Source organism: Rhinolophus ferrumequinum, chromosome 16, assembly GCF_004115265.2.
Source record: "Rhinolophus ferrumequinum isolate MPI-CBG mRhiFer1 chromosome 16, mRhiFer1_v1.p, whole genome shotgun sequence".
Lineage (NCBI taxonomy): Eukaryota > Metazoa > Chordata > Mammalia > Chiroptera > Rhinolophidae > Rhinolophus > Rhinolophus ferrumequinum.
This window is the reverse complement of record NC_046299.1, coordinates 30,412,731-30,437,948: the sequence shown is the minus strand read 5'-3', so window position 1 is coordinate 30,437,948 and position 25,218 is coordinate 30,412,731. Positions and strand designations below refer to the sequence as shown.

At 42.5% G+C, this 25,218-nt stretch overlaps 1 long non-coding RNA gene across 1 annotated transcript in view; it reads right to left on the bottom strand.

Annotated features, from left to right (window-relative positions):
- The window catches only part of LOC117036239 (uncharacterized), a 46,841-nt gene that overhangs the window by 10,909 nt on the left and 10,714 nt on the right, over window positions 1-25,218 (bottom strand). The window contains exon 2 of the long non-coding RNA XR_004425340.1: window positions 10,378-10,551. This is a non-coding gene — a long non-coding RNA (uncharacterized LOC117036239). The remainder of the gene's footprint in view (window positions 1-10,377; window positions 10,552-25,218) is intronic.

Sequence of the window (25,218 nt, the reverse complement as noted above, 5' to 3'; positions counted from 1 at the left end):
GTCAGTTCCAGCAAGCTCTTTGCTAACTCTGCTTTACTGCTTGGGAACAAATCAATTGTAAAAATTGCCTGTTGGGAAATGAAGTGATGTTGGCCTGGTTCCTTTTGGCTCCCCTGGCTTCCTCCAACTGAGAGGGACAGCAGTCAGCCCCTGTCAGAAACCCTGGCCTGAGATAAAGGAAAAAACCACCAACACAGTGGGGTGGAAAAGAAGCAAGAGGCCCACCTGCCCCATGGTACTTCTTATGCTTGAAAATCCTGCCATTGGCTTTTATTGCCTGGATTAAGGCCCAGTCAAAATGTGAATCTGTAAGCAGAGGGTGAGACCACACATATAACCCTTGGTAATACTTGCCCATGAACACAGATTTCTTCATCAATGAACTAAGAGAGAGTAGGACCAAGAGGAATGAAGTCCAGATGGGTATGATGAGAGGAGCAAGGAACCCCCAAAACTCCCAAGTGTGCAGCTGTTTGTTGAAAGGACTTTGCCTCTGTCTGGTGCCATTTTGGAGGGAGGGACGGCCTGGGAAGATGGGGCCAGGGAGCAAGTGAACATTGGGAAACCAACAGAATAGGATCTGAAAGACTGGAAGCTGTGGGAAGAGAGAAACTGAGACAGGGTGATGATGGATGTGTTGCTTGTCTTTTTTTTTTTATGTCCAGCACACTCTCCCACGTTCTTTCTTGTGGATTCTTGGGGAATTCCTCCCCATTTCATAAAGTCTCTGGTGAGGCTGTCAGCTACAGTGTCTGTCCCAGGTCTCAATGAAATGAGCACGTGATCCAGGCTAATCAATGACTCTTCCATGAAATTGCTACATGGACATTGAGAGTCTATATAGAGGTCAGCTGTCAATACCTTTTTTGTTAATTTTTAAATTTAAGTTTTCAAACATATTCAAACGTATAGAAAAGTAGCAAGAATAGTACAATAGAACTTAGTATGCTCCTCACCTAGATTAACATTTTGCCAAAATTGCTCTATCATTCTCTTTTTTCTCTTCCCCTTCTCTGCATATTCTCTGCATTTTTGTTATTGTTACTGTAATTATTACTGTATTTGAGAGTAAATTGTAGACATATGGACCCTTTGTCCCTATATACTTTGAATGTATCTGTTAAGAACAAGGATATTCTTTTCAACAATCACAATATAAAAATCAAATTTCAGGAAGTTTAGCATTGAAACAATACTATTACCTAGTATACAGTATATAACAATTTTTCCCCATCCAAGATCTAATGAAAACCCACACTGGCGTGTTGCATTTAGTTTTCATAAGTGAAAATGAGACTCTTATTTAATTTGAAGAACTCCTTAGCCTTTCTTTGTCTTTCATAACATTGGCATTTTTAAAAAATATAGGCCAGTTGTTTTATAGAAGTTCTTAAATTTAGGTTTGTCTGATTGTTTGCTCATGATTGGATTAACTTTTGGCAGGAGTAACCAGCAGAGGAATGAAGCCTTATAGACACAAGGTGAGAAGACAGGTAGAGAAAGAAAACCAACTCTGATGAGCCACTTGATCCAGCGTAACTGAAGCCACCAGCAGCTCTGAACCTTCCAATTACATAAACCAGTAAATTTCTTTTTCTTCCCCTATTCCTCTCCTTCCTCTTCCTCCTCCTCCTCCTCTTCTTCCTCCTCCTCCTCCTCTTCCTTCTTCTTCTTTTTTTGCTTACATTAATTTCAGTTGAGTTTGTGGCTACTCTGATTCACTCATACCTTAGTCAATAAGCTTGGGCCACACAGTATCCTCAAAAAGCCCCAAATCAACAGGACCAAAGGAAGTCTTACCAGAAGGACATAACCCAGGCATCCCAAATGAAATTGACCATAATCCCTAGTGACAAGTCATAGGCCACACAGTAGTAACTGCTTTCACTTGATTTCCACCTGAGAACATTTGCCTCTGGAGAGAGAGTGTGTGTGCGCGTGCACCATATTTCCCCGAAAATAAGACCGGCTCTTACATTAATTTTTGCTCCAACAGATGCACTAGGGTTTATTTTCAGAGGATGTCTTATTTTTTCATGTACACAATCTATATTGATTCATGTACAAAAATCTACATTTATTCAAATACAGTCATGACATCTTCTTCAGGAACATCGTCATAACTCTCCAAACCCGGAATTCCAGCTTGAATTTCTTGCGACTCCATTTCCTGTAGAACCATTGGCCCCAATCTCTCATGTCCAGAAATAGAACTCTCCTTAAGTGAGCACTTCTTGTCCACGTAGCCTGCTCGTTGGCAATACAGCTGTCACTGATTTTATCCCATGAATTCTTCACCCAAGTCACGACCTCTTGCAGGCTAGGCTGCACAAAGTTTCCACGCTGATTTCTCTCAATTCTATTTTCAATGTAGTCTTGATTTCCATGCGCAAATCTTCCTTGAATGGCTTGTTTATGGCAATATCAAGAGTCTGGAGATAGGCAGTCCTGCGGGAATCATTATTTGATCTATTCTTCTCTCTGCAAGCAAGTTCTTCATGTCTTTAGCGCAGTGAGTGCTGGCTGAATCCCAGACTAGTAGACCTCTTTGGCCACCTCGCCAAACAAGTGACAGCATTAAATCGACCCACTTCCTTATAACTGCTTGTGTGCACCAGGCTTTTTCGGTTTTATGAACATAAATGCCTGAAACATGTTCAACCTTATCTTACTTACCCTTAGTGATGATTAGAGGTGGGGCTTTCTTTCCATCCAGATGAATTGCCAAAATACAGGTAACACGTGCATTTTCGTAACCAGTGGAGGGAATGTAGATTGACAAGGCACCCCTCTGATCAACTGTCGTCTGAGATCCTTGGCCCATAAACACTGCAGTTTCATCCATAGCAATCATGTTGGGGAGTTATTATTTAGAAAAGTAGGTGCTATCAACAAAGGACTTGAATGCAAGTGCACGTTTAATAACTTCAGTATCTTCCAGCCTGAACAGTGTTGTTTAATCTTAGAGACAGTTCATATCACTGAAGGAAGCCATCCAGCCAGTGTTGTGATGCTTTTATTCTCCTGGGGATATTTCTAACTGTGGTGCCACTGCAAGGGCAAATGCTTGAATATCAGCCCTGCGCACAACCAAAGCCTTTGCTCTCCTGTCAGCAATCCATTCACAGATGATGTCTTCCAGCTCAGGAAATAATGGTTGTCAACCTGATCCACACTTGTGCTTAGCATTTCCCTAGTCCACCTGTTGACTGAGGTTATCGTACTCTGCTCGCCAATTTTGGACCACTTGGAGATCCAACTTCTCTTTGCAGAAAGCTGTAAGATTCTTGCTCCGGGAGTCTTCCACAATTCCTTTCCTGTACTTGACGGAATAGCTCTTTCTTTTTGCACTCATCTTGTGTGGGGGTCAAAATATTATTCCCTTTAGATCTACCATTAAATCAAGTGTTAATTGAAGACTTACGAGACAGGAGTGGCAACAAAAATGATGACAGTTAAGAATGATGGTCTACACAAAAGCAACAAAAACTTACAAGCACCAAAATTCAGAAAACGTTCCCTTATTTCACACAAGTGCATTAAGTATGTCCGTTACAACACATGACACATTGAATTATGAAGATTCATATTAGACACATCCACATCCATTCGTTATCAAGTGCACACGTTATTTGTGCATTGTGTATGTATTCCGATTGGTCATTTGGCAATAAGTCTTGAGTTCATCTGTTTACATAGTCATTTACCTCTGGTCCAAAGGCGCCTGCTTGGGTATTTACAAATAATTATAATTTATATTATCATTTGTTTTAAGTATTAATGTCAATAATATTATTTATTTATATTTAATTATATGTTAATATTATTATTTTATAATTCAATACGTCCGTCATGTGTTGCAATGGACATATTAAATGCGTCTATCTGGCTGACGATCTTAACTGGGGCTTATTTTTGGAATAGGGCTTATATTACGAGCATCCTGAAAAATCATGCTAGGGTTTATTTTCCAGTTAGGTCTTATTTTTGGGAAAATAATATATATATACATATATATATTAGGTTGGTGCAAAAGTAATTGCGGGTTTGGCAATTATTTGTAACCATTTAAATCACAATTACTTTTGTACCAACCTAAGATATCCTGCTGTGGTCTGTCCAAGGCCTAGTGACACAAAGAGGGACCTGGCTTATCTACAGCAATAGTGTCTTTCTTTGCTCTCTGACTCTGCTCCTTTTCCAGGACTTTCAAATGGGCGCCTCCCTTCTCCTCTCCTTTGTGCATCAGCCTTTGGTCACCAGATGTCCTATCTCCATTTACCATTTGCCTGTTATGTCTCATTACTATCTCTTTGTAATTAGTACAATTATACAGAAGCTTTAGCCTCTGGAAGATGAGACTGAGTGTGTGTAGCCAGTTCTCCTTTGAAGGCATTTGGCTAATCTATCCTCTTGCTTCACCCTATTGGATTTTTCTCCTTCCTGAGAATTGTATGACACGGGATCTGATTATTTCTTCTGAATTCTTGCTTTTGTCAGTTCTAATTGGCTATATTTACCCTGTCTATATCCATATATGGAAAGTATATTAGTTTGCTAGGGCTCTCATAACAAACTGCATATCTCAGACTGCCACACACTGCATATCTTAACAGAAATTTATCTCCTCACAGTTCTGGAGGCTAAAAGTCCAAGATCAAGGTATCAGCAGGTTTGGTCTATTCTGAGACCTCGCTTCGTAATTTGCTAACGGCCTCCTTCACACTGTGTCCTCACATCTTCTTCCTTCTATACGCGTCTATGTCCAAATTTTCTCTTCTTACAAGGACACCAGTCATATTGTATTAGAGCCCGCCCTGATGGTCTCTTTTTAACTTAATAACCTCTTTAAACCTCTTTGGGTATCTATCTCTAAATACAAACACATTCTGAAGCACTGGAAGTTAGGAGATCAACACATGAATTTGGGGGTGGGGGAGAAGCACAATTTAGCCCATAACAAAGAATACACATTCTATTACTTAGGAATACATTTAACCTGTATTCAACTTAATCCAATTAACAATTATTTAAGCAATAAAGACATTTTATTATCTCACATAAAAAAAGTGTGGCGATGTTTTGTTCCCACAATGGTGCATTGGTATGAAGATATTACTAAAAACGTAGTTTCTTTTCACTTGTCCCTAGGCTACCTTTCATGTATTTGGGTTTTTTCCCTGTACTTGTCACAAGATGGCTACTACAGCTCAAAATATTATCAAAACACTCTCCCCTGGCAATTTATTGGTCAGAATTGAGTCATATGGCTACTCATAGCTGCAAGGAGGCTGACAAATCAAGTATCAGACAAAGAAGAATTGATAGTATGCAGAAAAGAGTTAACGTAGCAGGCCTGAGACTGTTATTTTTAGGAAGGTCTACTTAGAAGATTGGCTCTTGGTTGGCATCTGGGAACTTGGATTTGGAGAGTGTTCCCACCATTCCCAGAACTTATTAAGAGTAGCTCACTGTGTCAAAACTATGTGTGCAAATAATATGGTTTATGCTGAACACTGGCTTTTCTTCTGGGAGTGTGGAATGCTGTTCTGTGCTAGGAAAGTAATCCCTGTGTGACTAGCCCCCAATAAAAACCTTGGGCACTGAGTCTCTGATGAACTTCACTGATAGATAATATGTCACATTGTTATCACAACTCGTTGGAGGAATTAAACATGTCCTGTGCGACTCCACTGGGAGAGAACTCTTGGAAGCTTGTGCCTGGGTTTCTCTGGACTTTGTTCCATGCACCTTTTCCTGTTGCTGATTTGACTTTGTAACCTTTCACTATAATAAATCTTAGCTGTGTGTACATATATGCTGAGTCCTGTGAGTCTTCCTAGCAAATCACTGGACTTTGGGTTGGTCTTGGAGCCCCCAAAACAGATAGTTACCACAATCTTAGATTTGTCACTTGGGGCTGGTCACACTGGGGGGTAGTCAGTAGAGAAGAGGAATGGAATGGCTGTGTAGAATGACAACACTGTCTATCAGACATTAATACTTCATTGACAGACACTTACTGGAAGCTCATGGACACCTGAAGACATCTGCAGAGCTTTTGTCACTTGTGACCACAGATTCCTGACTCATTACAAAGATGTATCAATTGGAAAAGAAATCTAAATTGTAAGAAACCTTACTGATAATCTCATTCAAATCCACCTTCCTTACTCTTTTATTCTATGGAAACAGAGGCCACTGCATCAAGGAGAGGCAATATAGGGGAAAATTCCAAATGCCAGTGACAGGATGACACCGTATTACCCCATCTAAGGCAGGCTGCACTCTGAATAAGGATGAATGGTCCCACACTTACAAGTGTTGGAGTTTCAATGGATGGCCTTAAGACACACGGAGTTTCTGGTTCCTACCAGAAACGATGGGACCAGTGTCTAGAATTTGCACCAAAAGTACTGAAATTGGAAGTTCAGTAATTGATTCTTATATCACAGAGTGAGCAGGAGGATGACTCCCAAATCTATTTTCACTCTGATATTTTCTCAGTGTGAATAACCACCTGGGCTATATCCCTGTGAGAAGGAGAAAATAGAAATGACTTCATACAACTGAACATCCAAGTGTTTACCACACACACACAGCAACCCACCCAACATTCTAAAATGTCATTCTAAGCCCCAGCTGGTAAGAATGAACTGTTGCAGTTCTAGATGGGAATTTAAAACTCCAGGTCATCACAGAAACCAGCCATAACCACACTGAGCCTTAGTCAAGTCAATTAATAAATCCTGATGCCTGGGAAATCCTGGATTTCAGAGAGAGTGAGAGTGAGAGTGAGAGTGAGCATGAGAGAGAGAGAGAGATGGTTCTGCCTATAGAAGGCATTTGACCTACATAGGCTGAGATTTCTAAGCTCTCTTCTTTGTGCAGCTGTCCTCCCAGAAAAATGATTTCTTACTGCACAGAGTGCTCTGCACACTGGAGGTGCCTCACAAATACTGTACAAGGGGATGTGGATTTTCCTGGAGAAGCCTCTAAACCACCAGTGGTGTCGGCTGCAAGGTGGCAGCCTCTACTCCAGCCTATTCCGTTTGTAACATAGCCAAAGCCACTTGGTTAAGCTACCATGTTTCCCCGAAAATAAGACCTAGCCGGACAATCAGCTCCAATGCGTCTTTTGGAACAAAAAGCAATATAAGACTCGGTCTTATTTTACTATAATATAAGACTGGGTCTTTAATATAATATAATATAATATAATATAATATAATATAATATAATATAATATAATATAATACAATACCGGGTCTTATTTTACTATAATATAAGACCAGATCTATAATATAATACAATATAATATAATATATATGATATGAGACTGGGTCTTATATTAATTTTTGCTCCAAAAGACGCATTAGAGCTGATTGTCCGGCTAGGTCTTATTTTGGGGGAAACACGGTAGGAGCCCTGAAATAGCGCGCACCTGCCATGCAGGTGATGTTTATTTAAAAACTTTCAAGTAAAGTGTACATCCTTGAGGCTTCTTTCCAAAGTACAAGGGTTGAAGGATGTGACCAGTGTCTGGAATTTGCACCGAAAGTACTGCTCTCCCTTGAGACTTCTTCTCCCATAGATACACATACACACACACTCACATGAACACTCAGACACATACCTACATGTGTACACACATTAACACTCACATGCACACATAATGACACACACTTTCTTCTTTTCTATTTTATGCAAGTTTATTTTTTATAATTACAAAGGTAAGAGGCTTTCTATCATAAGGCAAATTTTACAGAGATAATCACTTCAAAGTAATAATCTTGATCCTTCAATGTAATCAATGTTAGCAACATAGGGTGTATCATTCTGTATCTTTCTCTAAATTGATGCAAACATATAAACATTCATCAAAGATTTTCAGGTTTAGAAATAGCATCATTGGCAAACTTGTATTTTTCAGCAACTTGCATTAACTTAACACTCTTTTGGGGGCATTCCTTCAACTTATGACATATGGATGGATCTAAAACTCTTTTTAATAGCTGCATGCACACACACACTTAATCCATACCTACTTATGCCAACATAGATGTGTGTATAATTACCCCCCGCCCCACACACACACACACAAACACCCTACCTATCCCCAAGGCTATTCATGCTAGCCCTCTGCCTGCCAAACATGCCTGCTGTGTGGTTTCCCCTCGCAACCACCTTTCAGACCTCACTGGCTTGACTCTCATAGGTGGTTAAAAGCATTCCACCTGGCTGAGGCTGAGCATCTGAACTCTGCAGCCCTTACCCAGGCTTCCAGGGGTAAAATCTTTAGCCTGGGAACATGGACCAAGCTCAAGGCCAGGCAAACACATTTGGAGGCTGCTGTGATGATCGGAGGGGAGAGAGGAAATTGGCCATTCCAGTGAGAGGCAAGGGGTGTTTGGAGCAGCAGCTGACCCCTAAGCTTAGGGATCAGAAACCTGGGTTCCAGCTCCAGCCCTGACATTCACAACCCTGACATTGCTTGTGTGACCTCAAGCAAGCGTTTAGCCTCACTGGGCCTCTGTTTCATCTTCCATAAAACAAAGGTGTTAGCAATGATGTTCCTAAGGCCCTTCCTGCACAAACACTGAGTTTGGTCAATGAGTCTTGCTTCTCTCTCTGTACTGGGAGCTCCCTCCCACATCTATCTTCCCCTGGGACCCTGCTCCTTGTACCCTCAAGGCGGAGGGCCACTGGGAGGATGCTGGTGAGGCCAGGGGAGAGGCTGAGTCTGACCAGATAGGTGGGCGGAGACGCGGTCCTGGAGGCCACAACCAGGCTAGGGTTTCCTAGGCCAGGGAAAAACCTCACCACCTCCTTCTCAGGCAAGAAGTGCCCTCCCTGTACTTTGGAACCACGCTGCAGGGTAATTATACTTGGTGACACCAAGCACTTTTTCATCTTAACTTTTTTTTTTTAAGGTAATATTTCAGCAAATTCTGAGCACTTCCTACTTTGCTAAGTGAGTGCCTGTCCGATCTTCCCTCGTTGAACTCAGCCCCTTAAGTGCAGCATCTACTTCTACTACTTACTCATCTCTGTATCCCCAGGGTCTAGATGGTTCCTGAGATATACTAAGAGCACAATAAATATTTCTATGTCTTACTAATTTATTCTAATTACAAATGTGGTACACTCATATTGTTTAAAAAAATCCCAACAACACATCAATACATGAATGAGTAAACTTAGTAAGTGCAAAGATTTCTATAATCTTTCTCTCTCTGTCTCTCTGTCTCTCTGTCTCTCTCTCTCTCTCTCTCTCTTCCATATAAATTAAAATTCCTGTTCCTGATTCCCAGTCTTCCGTGGTCCTAGTCCACTCATTCATTATTTCCTTCATTCAGCAGATAGTTGTTGATTGCTCAGTATGTACTAGGAACTGTGCTCATAGAGATATTTAAAATACTAAACTGTAACTAAACTTTCTATCATCATCTCCTTTCTCACAGGTATTTTACCCTCAAAATGAACAGAGGGCGTGGAACAAGTCATCCCCAGATTCAGATATCTGCACCTCAGTCTCCCACCAGCACTGGCCAGCTCCCTCCCTGCCTCCTGCCCACACACCTCCCCCTGACTGGCAGCCATCTTGGGCTGGGAAGAGAGAAAGGGATAGAAAAGAGAAGAGAAAAAGGGAAATGTGTTGCCTGGTGACTTTGGGTTTTCTTGGAATGGACAGCTGGAATAAATGCCACCTGAAAACACTAGGGCTGTGGGTCCTCTCAAACCGAGCACACCCAGCACCACAAATGTCAGCCCCCTGCAAGAAATCTCTAAGCACTTTGTGGGTATCCACCTCCCAGACATATTTAATCCCAGTCTTGCTCAACTGGTCTCAGCCTTAACTGTTTAACTGGGCTGGTCCCCCAGCAGGATCTGTGGCCACCCTCAAATCAGGTTACCGGCACAGCTCTGGGTATTGACTGATTCAAAGATTACAGTTGAGTAAACAGGAGCATGTTAATTTTTAATTTCCCTTTGTTGATTGATACAAAGAGGCATCCTCATTGTCCTATAACCGATAATTACCTGGTCAGAAAAAACATACAATCGTTGCCCTGCAATGAAAGTCCACTCGTCTGGCCTGAGCTGGGCTTTTTAAAGCAACTCGCATATTGATTTGGCTTCAGTAAATAGAGAAGTAAGGGATCTCAGGAGTGGACAACCTGGATCAACATGAGGCCCCAGCTGAGCAGGACAGTCCTCTAAGGATTACAGAGGATCCCAGTGGAGGGAGGACTTTGAGGTTTGGGTTTTGGGGTAGGCATGGGGCCTTCCTTCTAACAAAGGAGAGACTGTGATAGAGAAAGTGTCTCTCTCCATGGCCCCCATTCATAACAAGCCACCACCTACCGCAGATACCTTTGTGTCCTGGAGCCCAGGTTCTTTGCAGTGAGCGACTTCACCACAGCATAACGTGAGGGCAGAAAACAGCAGCGACATGTCACCTCATCCTCACAGGAGCTCTGCTGTTCACTACGTCCCTCTGTTCACATCGATGTCATGCTGTCCCTGGGAGGTCACAGTTAGCAGCCCCTAGTGTGGAGAAGGGAACTGAGGTTAACTGGGCTGCCCAAGGTTGCACAGTTCTCCAGGGGGCACAGTCACATGATGCAAAGATCTGCCACATATTTTTCTCTTCTTTTTCCCTTTTGCTTTTTAGGGCCAAAGTGGTTTCAGTCTGAAAACCATAATGAATTTAACATAGATCAAGAAAAGCCACAGAAACAATTTTTCCCATCTGGGAAGGAATAGATTCTTCTATTTTACACCGTTTGTCTCTCCTGTCACTAACTGCAGAGAAAACATTCTAACACTTTCCTTTGTGGCCTCAAGCCATTTCCCTGTTGGAAAAAAATAAATAAGAGAAATTAAAAAAATGTTCAGAGCTTTAGTAAAACTTGAATGTTAGTCAGAGACCCACTGAGCAGGGATTCACTCAGTGGGTTATTTTAAATAATTCACTCCAGAATAAGACTGGTTGAGCACATGTGCTATAGATATATATATATCACTTCAACTTCATTCACAGATGTTGGCAAGTGACTAAAAAAAGAAGGGAAATTTTGTTCAATGCTCACAGACAAATATATCAAATTATACAAGCCCCACAGAATTTGAGAACTGGTCGGAGACTAAGAAATTGGTGGAGTAAGTCAGGGCTTGCAACCTTTTTCTGGGGAGCTACTTATGAGTTTCCTTAAATTTTATGATTACAGGAGACATAATTTTTGATGTGGCTGGAGAAGGAAAGGGTGGAATTTACTAAGCACGCAATGCTATCGACCTGCTTTAAAGTCTCACTGCCTATATAGCATTTCTGTGGAACATTAGTCTCCTGGGCTTCTTCTCTACAAAGGTTTGCAGGGTCATGCATTGTTTGGGAAATGCTGCACGTCATGTCTTACTTTTAGATGTTTGCAATGCTCATCCACATAATAAATGTTGTTGCCCTGAGAAGTCTTGTAATAAAGAAAACCTCATTAACTTTGTTTAAGCCTAGTTCTCAATCTTATTTTATGATCATATCAGGTAGGATACAAGAGACGGAAACTCTGACTCCAAACTGGGATAAAAAATAAGATGGTGATGCTTCACAAAACACATTCAGTGAGGTGCGGCCGGCTTTGGAGACGTTTCCTCAGATTTTTCTACTCTGGTATTTTCATTCTCAGTTTTCTCTTCAGGAGAATAGTGAGATGGCAGTGCCAGGCCTGATACACATTCAGGCCTGATACATGGCAGAGGAGGAAGAGATTATTTTTTCATGAGGAGAAATTTTCCCACAAGGCTTCTGGTATTTGTTCAGGGAGCCCTGACATTTGGTCAAACATTATTCTGGGTGTTTCTAGGAGACGGTTTCTGGGTGAGAATAATATTTGAATTGGTAGACTGAGTAAAGCAGATAGTCCTCCCCAATATGGGCGAGCTCATCCAACCCAATCCAAAGGGTGAGGAAGAACAAACTTCTGGCTGACTGTGTAAGCTGGAACATTGGTCTTTTCTGGCCTTGGACTTCAACTGAAACACCAACTGTGTGTGGGTCTCAAGTCTACTGGCTTTCAGATGAGAACCTACACCACCATCTCTCCTTGTTCTTAGGCTTTTGGAATTGGGCTAGAACTACACATCAGCTCTCCTGTATCTCCAGTTTGCTGACTGCAAATCTGGGGCTTCTCAGCCTCCAATTCCTCATAACAAACCCAGACAGAGAGATGATAGATAGATAGATAGATAGATAGATAGATAGATAGATAGATAGATAGATAGATAATCTCCTATTGGTACTGTTTCTCTGGAGAATTCTGACTAATACACACCTATTAATGTCTCTCAGAACTTTAGCTCCTCCGTACTCTTTGGAAAACGCTTGAAAGCTTTCCTGGATACACATCTGTCTCTCCAACTAAATCATCAGCTCTTCAAAGACAGGAGCTCTATGTTGCTCCTCTTTGAGACTTAGCACAATATGTGGTACTTGACCAGTGGTCAACAATTGCTTGGTGAATGAATGGCTGCACCTAAGGAAACTGAAATTCCAACAAGGTGAAATGAGTTACACAACAACACATAGACAGGAAGTGCCAGAATTTGGGTCTCCCACTTCTGAAATCAGGAACTCTGCATGCCACCATGAGATTCCTTCCCACCATGTGACAGCATTCCTGTTATTCAAGTCAACAAACCTTTATTAAACACCTCGTATGTGCCAGGAATCCCTGGTGAAGAAGATACCAGCTCTGCCCTCAAGGTATCAGATAGCCTTCCCTGGACCAAAACCCCCAGGCTGGCCTCCCTCCTCCAGGTTTGTGTCCCTCCCACCCATTCTTTAGGGCACCATCAGCACGATGTCTTGGGCTTACATACTCCAAAAGCCATGGCATCCTGGGAATAATGTGCACACTCCTGGCCTGCTATTGTAGTAACCCATTCATAATCTAAATTCATTTACCCACACAGGCTCATGTACCGCCACTGGCCAACACAACCCTTCTCACTGTGGGGACGAGACTTCTCATCACCCCACAAACCACACAGCAGGCTTGTTTCCATCTCCACACTTTTGCTCATTTCGTGCCTCACACCTGACAAACTTCTTTTGCTTCTCAACCTGTAACTGGTGTGACCTACTTCATTAGCTTGGACTATAAACATAGTCACTTTTTTTTTCAGTTAATCCCCTGGAGGTCTTATATGTTCTTATTAGAACCATATTTCCCTCTTTATGTTCTTCTAAAACTTGTACAAGAATCTCAGAGGCTTTTAAAGTATAAATGAAACAACTAATCTGTTCATTACTGCCATTCCTTCTTGCCTCCTGCAATTGAAGGACTGCCCTGAACCATTTTAGAATATCTGATGCCCTGAGGTCATACCCCTGCCCTAGATCACAGGTTATAGCTCCTGTGATCACACCTACATGCTGAACCATGTCCCCAAAGATTGATTCTAGTGGCTTCCAAAGCCATCTGTATGGCCTGTGTTGAGCCTAAGTCACAAAGCCAGACTCCTCTTTCCCTCATGGTGAGTCCCCCTCTGGAGACATTAGAGTGATTTTCTGTCAGCCAGTCGAAGGTACTGGCCATCCCACGCTACGTTCGTCAGATTCCCCTCAGTCCCAAACTCTGCAAAAGGAGATTGTACTCTTATCCTTTCCCACCAAGAAGAAGCCTGGGTGTCCTATGCAAATTGACCCAACATTCTTCAGAGTGCTGCCAACCAAGGGGAGAAGCAGCTACCATTAAGCCACAAAAGAAAACAAGTCCCCATTACACCTTTCTCCCAGGCCAATAGGTGTCTGCTTATATTTGCTTAACTAAGAGACACCATTTGAGTGACTCTTCATGCATCAAGGTTACCAGCTGTGTCCTTTTCTCAAAGGTATGCTGGCAGCTTCCTACTCTATCTACTTCTTTCTACTCTAAGTTGTTTTTTAGATTGTTCCCTACCTAGTAACATATTATACAGCCATCTCATGTCTCATACTTCAAGGCTCTGAGAAAGTCTAAAATATTGTCCCTCTTCTAAAATTCTTATCATGCTTATATATAGTCCATATCTTGATTTATTCATTTATTGAACAAATATTTATGAGCACTAACTCTGTACCAGGCCCAGGCACTGGGAATGCAAAATTAAACGGGCCACAGTCTCTGCCACCAGAACCTACCAAGCGATTGGATTTTATATTGGCCTGTGTCGGTCAGTGTGACAGTTGCCATAGCCCTGCACCCAGAGCTGTAAAGGCAGAAGGCCCACTCACTCTATTACAGTTAATCTGGTGGATGATAGATAAGGTTACAGCTTCTATCAAATTACAGCCCAGCTTCTGCCTTCCCGGTATCATTACCCCTTTCTGCTTCCAAGCCTGTCAACACCTGCTCCTTTTGAAAAGACTGTGAAAAAGGATCTCCTACCATCCTACATAAGTATCTGTAAGTGATAAAGCTAAAAGCATCGTAGCTGAGACATACACACTCAGGATTGGATTGGATTTCTGAAAAGGATATAATCTGGTATATTCATCAAAAAAACGAATTCAATTCCACAACTGTTTATATAGCAACCGCCATATGGTCTCATGAGTAGTCAGACTCAATCAACATTTTGGACCTTCCCTGTTTATGTTGAGCCTAACAATAATCCTAATATACATAGAGTTGTTTTGTAAATATAAATTCCTCGTTGAATGAAGGGGAGATAAAAGGAAAAAGAAGGGCTGGGAGTAAGTGGGTATATCCCTACAAAAAAGATAGCTGTTTGAAGTTGAGTGAGAGGCTGGATATTAATAAAAATTTCCCCAGGTTCAGGGGCCCAAGTGGAGGAAACATTACAGATTTCTGAGTGAGTATAAAATCCAGGAGAAGAAATAAATAGCACTTAGTAACTACAGAAGAGCCAGATTCGATGTCCAGCCAAAAAGGACCGGTTTCACCAAGAGCTGACACTGAGCAAATGTGCTGGCCAAACTGGGCACTAAGTGGAATGAATGCATACAGCCAGGCCAAGCGGGTCTCTGAGACGTTGGCACGTACCTATAAATTGCCTGCCTACATATCACATATGCCCTGAAATTACTCACTGGGAAGTCAAATTTAGCTCTGGAGGGGTCATATGCTTCAGATGATTCACCACAAAACAAGTTTAAGGGAGGAGGAAGAAGGAGTCAAGTCTTAGGATCCAGGTCACAGGCAAGAGAAGGAAAAGTCCTCTCAGTTCCTTGGGGCTGGAGATGACCCACAGTGAAAGGGGTAGCCTTCCAGGTAATGTTATCCCAGGAACTGACCAAGAGATAAGATAAGAATTGTTTGTCTACTGAACGGACCACAAAGTCTCTGAAAAAGGGCCCGTTGGCAGGAAGAAGGCAACCACACTGTACACTTTGGCAGGGTCCTGGCTGCAGCCTGGCTCTCCTCTAAGTGGTGGTGTTGCCAGAAGCTCACGGTGATGTCCAAGAAAGGACTCAACCCAGAGCAGCGGTGACTAGGTTCTTGTCTCTGCACAAACAAGAATTCAAGAGCGAGACAGATGCAAGAAACCAAAAGTGGTTTATTGAAAATCAAAGTACACTCTTGAGAGGAAAGTGCTGTCGAACCCAGAGAACAAGTTGCAGCAAAGAAGTCATGATAGGGGTGCTATTTATCCCTCCCTGAGCAGGGGAATTGGTGACATCCCATTGACTTGGTTCATTCATTTCCTTCCCCTGGCAGGACCCTCCATTTCTGGCTTTTTCTTCCTTATTTGGTTTCTTCAGAACTGTCATGGCGTCAGATGCACGATGGGAGTCGTAGTAACCACTACGTAAATTAGATTATAATGACATTATAATTAGCTGTAGGTCAGGTCCCTGTCATAGGGATCAGCCCAGCTGGATGAAACCGGTTCTTGTTTTTCTCTAGGTGCAGGTACTGGATACAGCTACTTGTTGCTGTATAACCAGTGAGGCACCTCATATTTTACGCTGGAGGGGGGTTGCCAATTTCCTAGGCTATCTGTCCTGCCTCAGTGGGTCCCACAGATGCCCTCGTGGCCCTGAACTGGCTGGCATTGGTGGGCTGAGAGTGAGACCCTGCCTGTGTGAACTTAAGGCAATGCACAGTTCTGAAATCTTAGCTTATTGTTAAGGTGGTCCCGACAAAGAACCCTGGGAACAAGGATTGGCCAAGACATGTTGATCCAGGGTTATGCCTCAAGCATCTATGGAGCTCTGACAATAGAAAGAAGTCATTTTTGCCCAGAGACATCATTTGGGGTAGGAGATAGGCCAGCCTTTCCAAGTCATTCAGGGAATTAAAAGAAAAATTTCTTGGGGGATAATTGGGATGGTTCTAAGGGCAACAGATTAGAGTATTAGAAGGGGTAGGGTTAAGGAGCAACAATTATCAAATATCTACTATGCACCGGTTGTTCTGTATGCACTACCTCTCTTAATCATGAAAAACAAAAGAATGCTATAAAGGAAACTGACCTCTCTGCATTTGACAAATAAGGGAATAGACTGAGAGGGAAAGAGAGAGAGCTGCCTACAGATGCTAGTGAGTGGCTGGGTCAGGACACAAAGCCAGTTCTCTGTTTTTGGCAGAGTCTGTGTTTAGCTCAATTAGACTGACGCTCTAATTCAACAACAACACAAATATTAAATGTCTACTATTTCATAAGGTCCAGAAGTTGAGCCCTGTGGGCACATACCAATACGAACAACGCAGTCCCTGCCTCTTTGGCTAATGGGAGACGCAAGATCTATAATTATAATGGCTGGAAACTAACAGCATTTATAAAAGTTAATATCAACAGCTCCTCAACCTCATCGTACACCCTCCTCCCCTCAGTCACTGGGTCAGACTAGACTGGTCTCGCTGGTCTGCACAAGTCTAGCTCACCCTGCCTTGGAGTCTCCATTTGCTCTTCCCTCTGCCTGTCTTGGCCTTCTCCAGCTCCAGGAGTCCTTTCTCAATCTCCCTCACTCCCTTCACACACACCCCCTCGCCCCTTTTCCCCATCCCTGGCTTTATTTTCTTCCTAACACTTAATCGCAGGCTTTAAAGTCCTATTGTCAGAGTTCCAGTCCTGGCTTCACCATTTTCTAGCTGCATGATTTGGGGCAAATTAGTAACTCCCTCAGCTACAGTTCCCTGTCTGTCAGCAGATAATTATGGTATGTAATGCAGAGGGTTCTTGTGAGGACAAAAGAGAATAATTAATGAAAATACTCAGAGCAACGACTGGCACACATAAACTGCTTAATACATGACAGCCATTGTTATTATTTGTTTGATTATTGTGCTTCTTCGCCACTGAAATGGAAGTTCCATGAAGACAAGGGCTTTGTCTGCTCACCACATCCTCAGAACCCGGCACCTATAGGCCCACAATAAATATTTATTGAATGGATAGCTAACCTTTTATGTGCCAGGCACGGTTTATCCAACTTAAGCTTCACAATAATCCCATGAGGCAAGAACCATTATCATCCTCATTTTACAGATAAGATTCAGGAAGGTGAAATCCATTTTCTGAGACCACATCACCAAAGCACGGTGAGCCAGGATTCAGACCAAGTAGCTGCACCGAGCGGTGCCACTGACTCACAAGCCGGGGAGGTCACAAAAGCGCACTGAGAGAAAGAGAAGCAAAGGGTGCTGGGTACTCAAAGAAGAGGGAGACTTGGTTGTTTTGTGATCTTTGATTTAGGTATCCAGGAAAGGCTAGGTGGAAGAGGAGGTTTCTGAGTGAGTCTCTGAAGGACGGGCAGCATTTCTAGGTGAAGATTGAAGAGGAAAGCATTTCCGGAAGAGAGAGAATGAAGGAGGCAGAGTACAAGCTTGAAAACAAAAAAGTTCTTTACATGTTTAAGAATTAACAAATTGAATAGGACATGATGATCCAGAGTATGACACACGGAATCACTGCTAGCCGTTGTCATTGCTGGAGTTAGTGCGTATTTGTACAGGGGTAGCAGGTGAGGTGGAATTATGCAATGCCAGCCGCTTCTGTGTCCAGAGTGGAGATAGCAAGTCACCTTGGAGCACTCATATTCATGAAAAAAAGTCACTTGAACTTTTATCCAGGAAAAGGAAGGAGCAGGGACTTTTTCCTGTGGTCTAGCCAAGGTTTCCCCTTCCGTCCACTTTGTATGTACAGCCTTGAGGCAGTGAGGCCTAGACAGGACAAGAAGCAATAGCAAAGGAGCCAGTGGTAGGTAGGAAGGGACTACAGCCACACCCCTCTTCCCAGAGTGGAAAGGTAGAAGTGAACGCCCTGACTATAGCTCTCTTCGCAGGTAAGAGCACAACAGCCCCAGGAGGAACTTGTCTCAAGGTCAAGGGGTCCCCGGGCTGGTGTCCTGAGTTTAATACAAAGTTAAGGTCGTTGGTGTGTCACAGGGTGAGGACACGGGACACAGGGTCCATTGGACCCCAGCCACCCTGACCAGTATCATGTTTTGGAAGCATCCACCGAGCACATGAGAGAACTGAGAACTATGACCCTGGGTCCAAGAGTGCCACCTCACTATGACCACTCAGAGCTCTCTGCATCACTGGACAAATGTCCCAGGAGAGTGAGGGATGAACTGCTATAACCAAAATCATAACACTTAGAATGATAGAGCATTCCAGTTACCTCTTTGTCTAGATTTGGAAATGGTATTCACTTGTGATTACCAATGGTAGCCACTTGTGATTTTTGGCTGATTTTGAAAGAGGATATTCAAAAGGAGGATATTTGACCTTCTGATGCTAAGAGCAGAGGAACTAGAGCAATGAAGTGCAAAAAAAAGAGATTGAGATGTGATCACATTTGTACTTCAACCTAATGCTGTGGTTACAGTTTTTCAGAAATGAGAAAGACGTCTCCCAGCAGCATCCTGCAGCAATAAGGCAGGTGACTGATGAGTTGCAATATGGAAAGAAGGAGGAGCCTGAGAGAAGGGGACCTTGGCCACAAAGGGTGCATCAGGTGCAACCCCAGATGAGGAGCAGGGTCCGGACAGCAGGCAGAGGTGTGAAAGCAGGCTGATGCCATGGGAGACACACTTCATTAATGCCCAGGGCCTGCCCTGGCCATCAGATAGTCCCCATTTTCCACTTCAAAGATTATAGAGATATTCAGAAGAGATTTAAAGTGCCACATAGGAATTTCATTTTTATACAAGGCAGACTCTCCCAACACAGATGATCTAGAAAGGTTGTGAAATTGCTTTCCATGAAGATAAAATAATAATTATAATAAGACTGATTCTCACAGGTCATCAGGAAAGGTGTGGGTGGGGCAGTGGTTGTCAAAGTGTTTTAGTCACAGAAATCTTTATTAGAATAAAACCTTATGCAGAATCTCAATATTTAAACTAGAGAAAGATAAGCATTTTGAAGGGAATCAGCGGCATGACCCACTGAGCCACTTGCTCGTGTCCATAAAAGCACTCCCATGAGGGTTAGCTGATGCCTTCCAGGCTTAGCCATTTTTTGGCACTTGGTCCCCAACCTGCATAACACCCTTCGGTGATGGGCAAGCTAAAGTGGTGCCACTCCTGCTTATTAACACCTCCTGCAGCCAAGCTTGGCTTGAACCACTCTCAAAGCATCCTCAGAGAGGAGAGCCTCTTCAGAGTCCCAGTCCCACTGTGCCAAGTGCCATAGATGCCATCCCAGGGGTGACTGTGGAGAGCTAGACTCTGCTCATGGCATAATCAGAGATGAAGGTGACAGGCACCAGCTTAGGTTCCCGTGACAAGGCCCCGTGACCTGTTCACCGCTGGATCTCCCAAGCCTGGCACAGTGCTTGGTACGTGCAAATGCTTGCTGAATGAATGAAAGAATCTCTGAGTCAGGAGACTAGGATTTGCTCTGGCTCTGTCATTAATTAACATGTAACTCAGGACAAGTCATTTCTACTCTTTGGACTTCATTGCCCAATTAAAAAATTATATAGTGGGATCACATAAGTTGTTCTGTGGGACTGAGAGTTTCTCAAGAAATGAAATATTGTTCACTAAAAAATCAACCCTTTAACTCCGTAGGAATCCATTCATTTTTGTTATTTGGGTATAAATTTGTATTCTGCATAAGTTTAATTGGGGGAAAAAGCAGGAAAGAGCTTACCTTTAAATGGTTGGAAACTATTGAACCACATGATCTACAGGATTTCATCAAGTGTTAATATTTTTTGAAACTTTATTACCTTCCTGACCTACTCATAGCCTATTCCAAAGGAATGATGAAGTCAAACTGAAAAAAAGTGAAATCAATTTCCACTTAGTTCCAACTCCAGGTAAAACTGTGAAAGAGATTAAGGCAGGTTCCTGTGCCCTCTGCACATCCCTTATTCGGACACTGCCCACCTGGGACATACTATTGTGTCGGACCAGTAAACAGCTGGAGCACAGACTTGTACAGGCCTCCACACCAAATCTGGTTTTCATCATATCCCCCTCAGAATCTATTATGTCAACTAATCTGTTGGATTAACAGAGCTATGCTCATGCTTTAGGATCATAAGCTGAAAGGGACCTGCTAAGTCAGTTGGTGACCAAGGCCCAGAGCAGGGATTTGTCCAAGGCCAGAATCTAAATCCAAGTGGCCCAGTTCTCAGACCAGGGTTCATTCCATTAACCAGTGGTTTACATCCTTGACTGTAAATGGCGATCTCCTGGAGGGCTTTGTAAAATACTATATACTTGGGCTCCATCCCCGGAAAGTGAGATTTAATTAGTCTGGAGTCAGGTCCAGGCATCACTAAATTTTTAAAAGATTTTAGTCAAAGTATAACCTACATACAGAAAAGTGAATAAATTATAAACATATGTTAGTGAATTTTCACAAACACCCATGAACCCAGACCAAGAAACAAGATCTCCAGCACCTAAAACTTTCACCAAAGATAATTGCTATCCTGATTTCCCACACATAGATTACTTTATGTGCATGAAATACACAGAATGTCCTCTTTTATCCTCTTTGTGTCTGATTTCTTTTGCTCAGAATTATGCTTATAAGATTCATCCATATTGTTTGCTATACTTATAGTTTGTTCATTCTCATCGCAGTACAGTATGTTGTTGTGTGAATACACCACAGTTTGTGATCCATTCTACTATTCATGTGTCCATCACGTCAACACCTCACATTTGGGTAGTTCCCAGTTTGGGGATAGTAGAAATAGTATACATTCTAGCACATATCTTTTGGTGAACATGTGTAGTATTTCTTTTGAGTGCATACTTAGGGATGGAATTGTTGGGTCACTGGGTATGCGTACATTCAGTTTTAGTATATACTAAACAATTTAGTGAAACAATTTTTTCAAGTGACCGTATCAATGTATATCCCCTACCAGAACTGTGTAAGAGTTCCAGTTGTTCCACACCCTTACCCACACGTGGCATCATCAATTTTATTATGTAGTCATTCTGGTGAGTGCATAAGGGTATTACATTGTTTTAAGTTCCCCTTGTGAATCTAATGGAGCGAAAAGGATTAGAATCTGTGCTTTATTCCTACACTCATGATGATGCGGGGCTTATGAAGATAATACTCTTGCTTTTATTATAACTCAATGCTTTTATGATATTCTACAAGCCAACCCAGTGTTAGGCCACTAAATTAATTTTTAAAAAAACTTTCCCCTAATTTATACAAAAATTGAACTTGTGAATCATAGTTTACTTAATTTTAATTTCTCCAGTAAATTTTTCTTATATTTTTGGCATCCACTGCTGTTTTCCACTAGTAAATGCTGGCAGTCAACAAAATAAACAACTGGGATATGAAACAATAACTCCTTCCAATCCTCACATGGAATTCTAGAATATGTAATTTGCTTCTATAAGTTTTTTGGTTTTTTGCTTTGTTTTGTTTTGTTTTTCCCACAAGCGTTTCCTGCTAAGTTTATAAGTTTTTTATGCTAAAGAGGCCTGTCGTGTTCTTGATCCTCCTGTTTGGGATTCCATCTTCCTCACAGCTGGGAAAAGGCACCCCTGTGTACCACGTGATCCTCTTCCAACTACAATTCATTGGATCAAGAGTAAGCACCTGACTCACTTTGGGCCAGTCACATCCTTTCTCCTTCATGAACTGGGAATTAAGATTTAAAGGTTGAGTCATTTATTTGGAGCCATAAAGGTATGTGAACTCGGAACCAAAATTGGCACCAAGTTCCTTGAAAGCCCCATAAAAGCTGGTATGATATTAGCATGAGCAGAGCTTAGGAGTATATAACTACCAGAGACCTTGAGAGGAAAATTAAATGTGGATTGTACAAAACAATTTTAATCTCAAAAATCTGAACTATTTTCAGTTCTCTGTTACCATGGCAGGACTAAGGGAGATGGATGTCAACTTCTTCTTGTCATTAAATCAGAAAGGTATGGAGTCTGAAAGAGAGGACCAGACTCAGGAAAAAACCTCTTAGCATGTTAAGAAGAGTAATCCTAAAGAAGTCCTCTTGGATAAGGGTGATAAATGGAAATTAATGGTTCAGACACCACTAATACTAATTTAATATGCATTAAATATCATTGATTTTGGTATTTGATATCATTAAATATCGTATATCATGATTTTGTCATTTGTGCTGTCTTTATGGTCTATTTTAATGAATGTGATATGATTCATAAGTTTTCATCAGCTCGTCTATACTCACTGTCCATTTAGTATCGTTTTTCCCATACAGTTCTAAATCCTTCAAATGTGAATTCTCTAATCATGTGGCTATTTGGTAGTAGACCTCCAAAGTTGGAGATGATCTATTGAATTAACAGAAAAGTTATGCTGAAATCAGCAATGGTCCATTTAACAGCTTATTGGTTTATTTTTGACAAGTGTCTGTATCAGTCAGGATAAGCTAGGCTTTGCTACGATAACAAAACTCCAAAATGTTAATGGCTTAAACAATAAAGATGTATTTTTCGTTCACACCACATTGGATGTGGGTTGGAGAGGAGCTCTACATATGGCTTGCCCACTTGCACTAGTGACAAAGGCGTCAGTCAGCATTGTTGGCAGTTTTGCAGAGGGAGCTTTGGGGTTGCAATATTTTGTTCACACCGCATTTGACGTAGGTGGGAAAGGAGCTCAACATAGTAACGCACGACTGTGGCAAACAGAGGTTCCACCACCGTGTGGACGTCCACAAAGACTACAGCACAGGGACGGGGATCAGGCGAATCAAATGCTGACTTTAAAAGCTCCCACTCACATAGTTTTGACCAAAGCGTGTTACGTGGCCATGCCTGTGAAAGGAAATAGAGAAGTGGAGATCTGTTATGTCCCTGGAAGAACTAGCGTATGTGTGACTCGTCTTAACACCTCATGCAGGGTGCCTGATTACCATGTTATACTGTGTGCTTATAATACAGCCAGCTGTTCTGCTGGTAAAGCTGCTTCTCATTTGTGTGATGAAGTTAAATAATTCACGGTGTTCCACAGGTGCACTGGCACCTGAGTTCATTTGAAAATGCCTGGCTTACCCCATGACTTCCAGTGAGACGGGAAGTTATTGGGAGCTGGCTGAGGCCTACCCATATCACACCACACAGGAGACCTTGTTCACCACACCTTAGGCCAGTCCGCTTTCGAGACCATGGCGTCAATGGAATATTGTAAGTCTGGACACTAGTTTGTGTTTTGGTGACGTTGGAACCAAAGAAATGAAGCGAAATAAAAGGAACGCTCTGAGAGAAGAGAATCCAGCTTGGTATTTCAAGTCCTGGGGACGTGCAGTACCACAGTGCCACCACACCTAGGGGAGGGGAGGGAACGAACACCAAAGTGTTACGTCATAAACCAGTCATCAATCTGAAAACGTCACCTTCCTTTTCTGAGTTGTCAAATGAAGAGGTTGGAAAAGAGCAGTTTTCAAGTATGAAACCTTTTACAGAAATAAATTACATTCAGAATCCCAGTGTATAAAATGAACACAAAATGATGCTAAAATGAGGCTGAAGGACCAGCCCCATACCACTTTCTACCTGACATCAGATAGCAGACCCTGAAAAAACCTTCTTTAGAGCTACCAGGTACATGACTTTAAAATGTCAGGATCATGTAACCTTTAAGATCCTTTCCTGTGATTCTGTTATTCTAGCTTTGATACCAGCACTTCCTGGTTCCAAATCTAAAGAAACAGCCTGCACTCAATCCTTCTCTGGCCTGGTGCCTGGCCCAGCCTGGCCCTGGGTCCTTTCACTCCTCCATGCACCAAACAGCCCTCCCTTGCCTACTCCTCATGCCCTGAAAACCGTTACTGCAATCCCAAAGCTCCGTCCCTAAAACTGCCAATGACACTGACACCTTTTGCCTCTACATGCAAGAGGGCAAGCTATGCCTGTGATTTAGAAATCCCACAAGCCAAGGAGGGCCTTCTCTTTCTGTGCCCCCGGGCTGCATTTTCATCCACTTCTCTCCTCATTAAGTGCAGCTTTTTCGTCATCCAAGTGTCAGAAGGGTTGGCAAACTGCTTTGGAAGAAGGCTCTGGCCCTTCTGAGAACCCCTTGGTAATTGTCCAGGTAGTTAAGGAGGACTCTGGGAGACACGGGGAACGCCTCCGGAATGTGAAACAAAGCGGCTTTTATTCGGGCTGCCTTGTTTCCGCTCAGTGAAGGGACTGATTGTGTTGTCAGTGGGGATGTCTGGAACATTACTTTGCCACCCAAACCCCAGGCCTTCCCTTGGCTTATTGAGTTGGTCTCATGTCAGGGTGTTTCTGGTGGAAGAGGATCAAGACCTTTAAGATTCTCATAACAACCGGGAACACCCTTTCCAGTCATTGGCATTTCAAATGTACTATTTGCCAATAAGCCCTGTCTTTATCTAGGTCACTTGCTTTGTCTTTATCCGAGCCATTCTCTAGCTGCTTGCTACTCAAAGAGTGGTCTGGACCCACAGACATCACCTGGGAACTTGCTAGAAATGCAGAACCTCGGGCCCCACCCCCGAACTACTAGATCAGAACCTGCATTTTAACAAGATCCTCAGGTCATTGCTCTATTCTAGAAAACTGTTGCAGGTAGAGTGACATGGTCAGTGGTGAGAGCCCCACTGTCTCAGAAAAGCACACTGTCACAGAGAACACTGGTCTGGGAGTCAGGAGACCCAATTTCCAGTTCTGACTTGGCCAAACTCACCGAGTGACTTTGGCCAAGTCACTAATCACTCTGGAATCTTGAATGAGCTGGTATCCTGACTCTCCAAAGGCCTGCTCTGAGG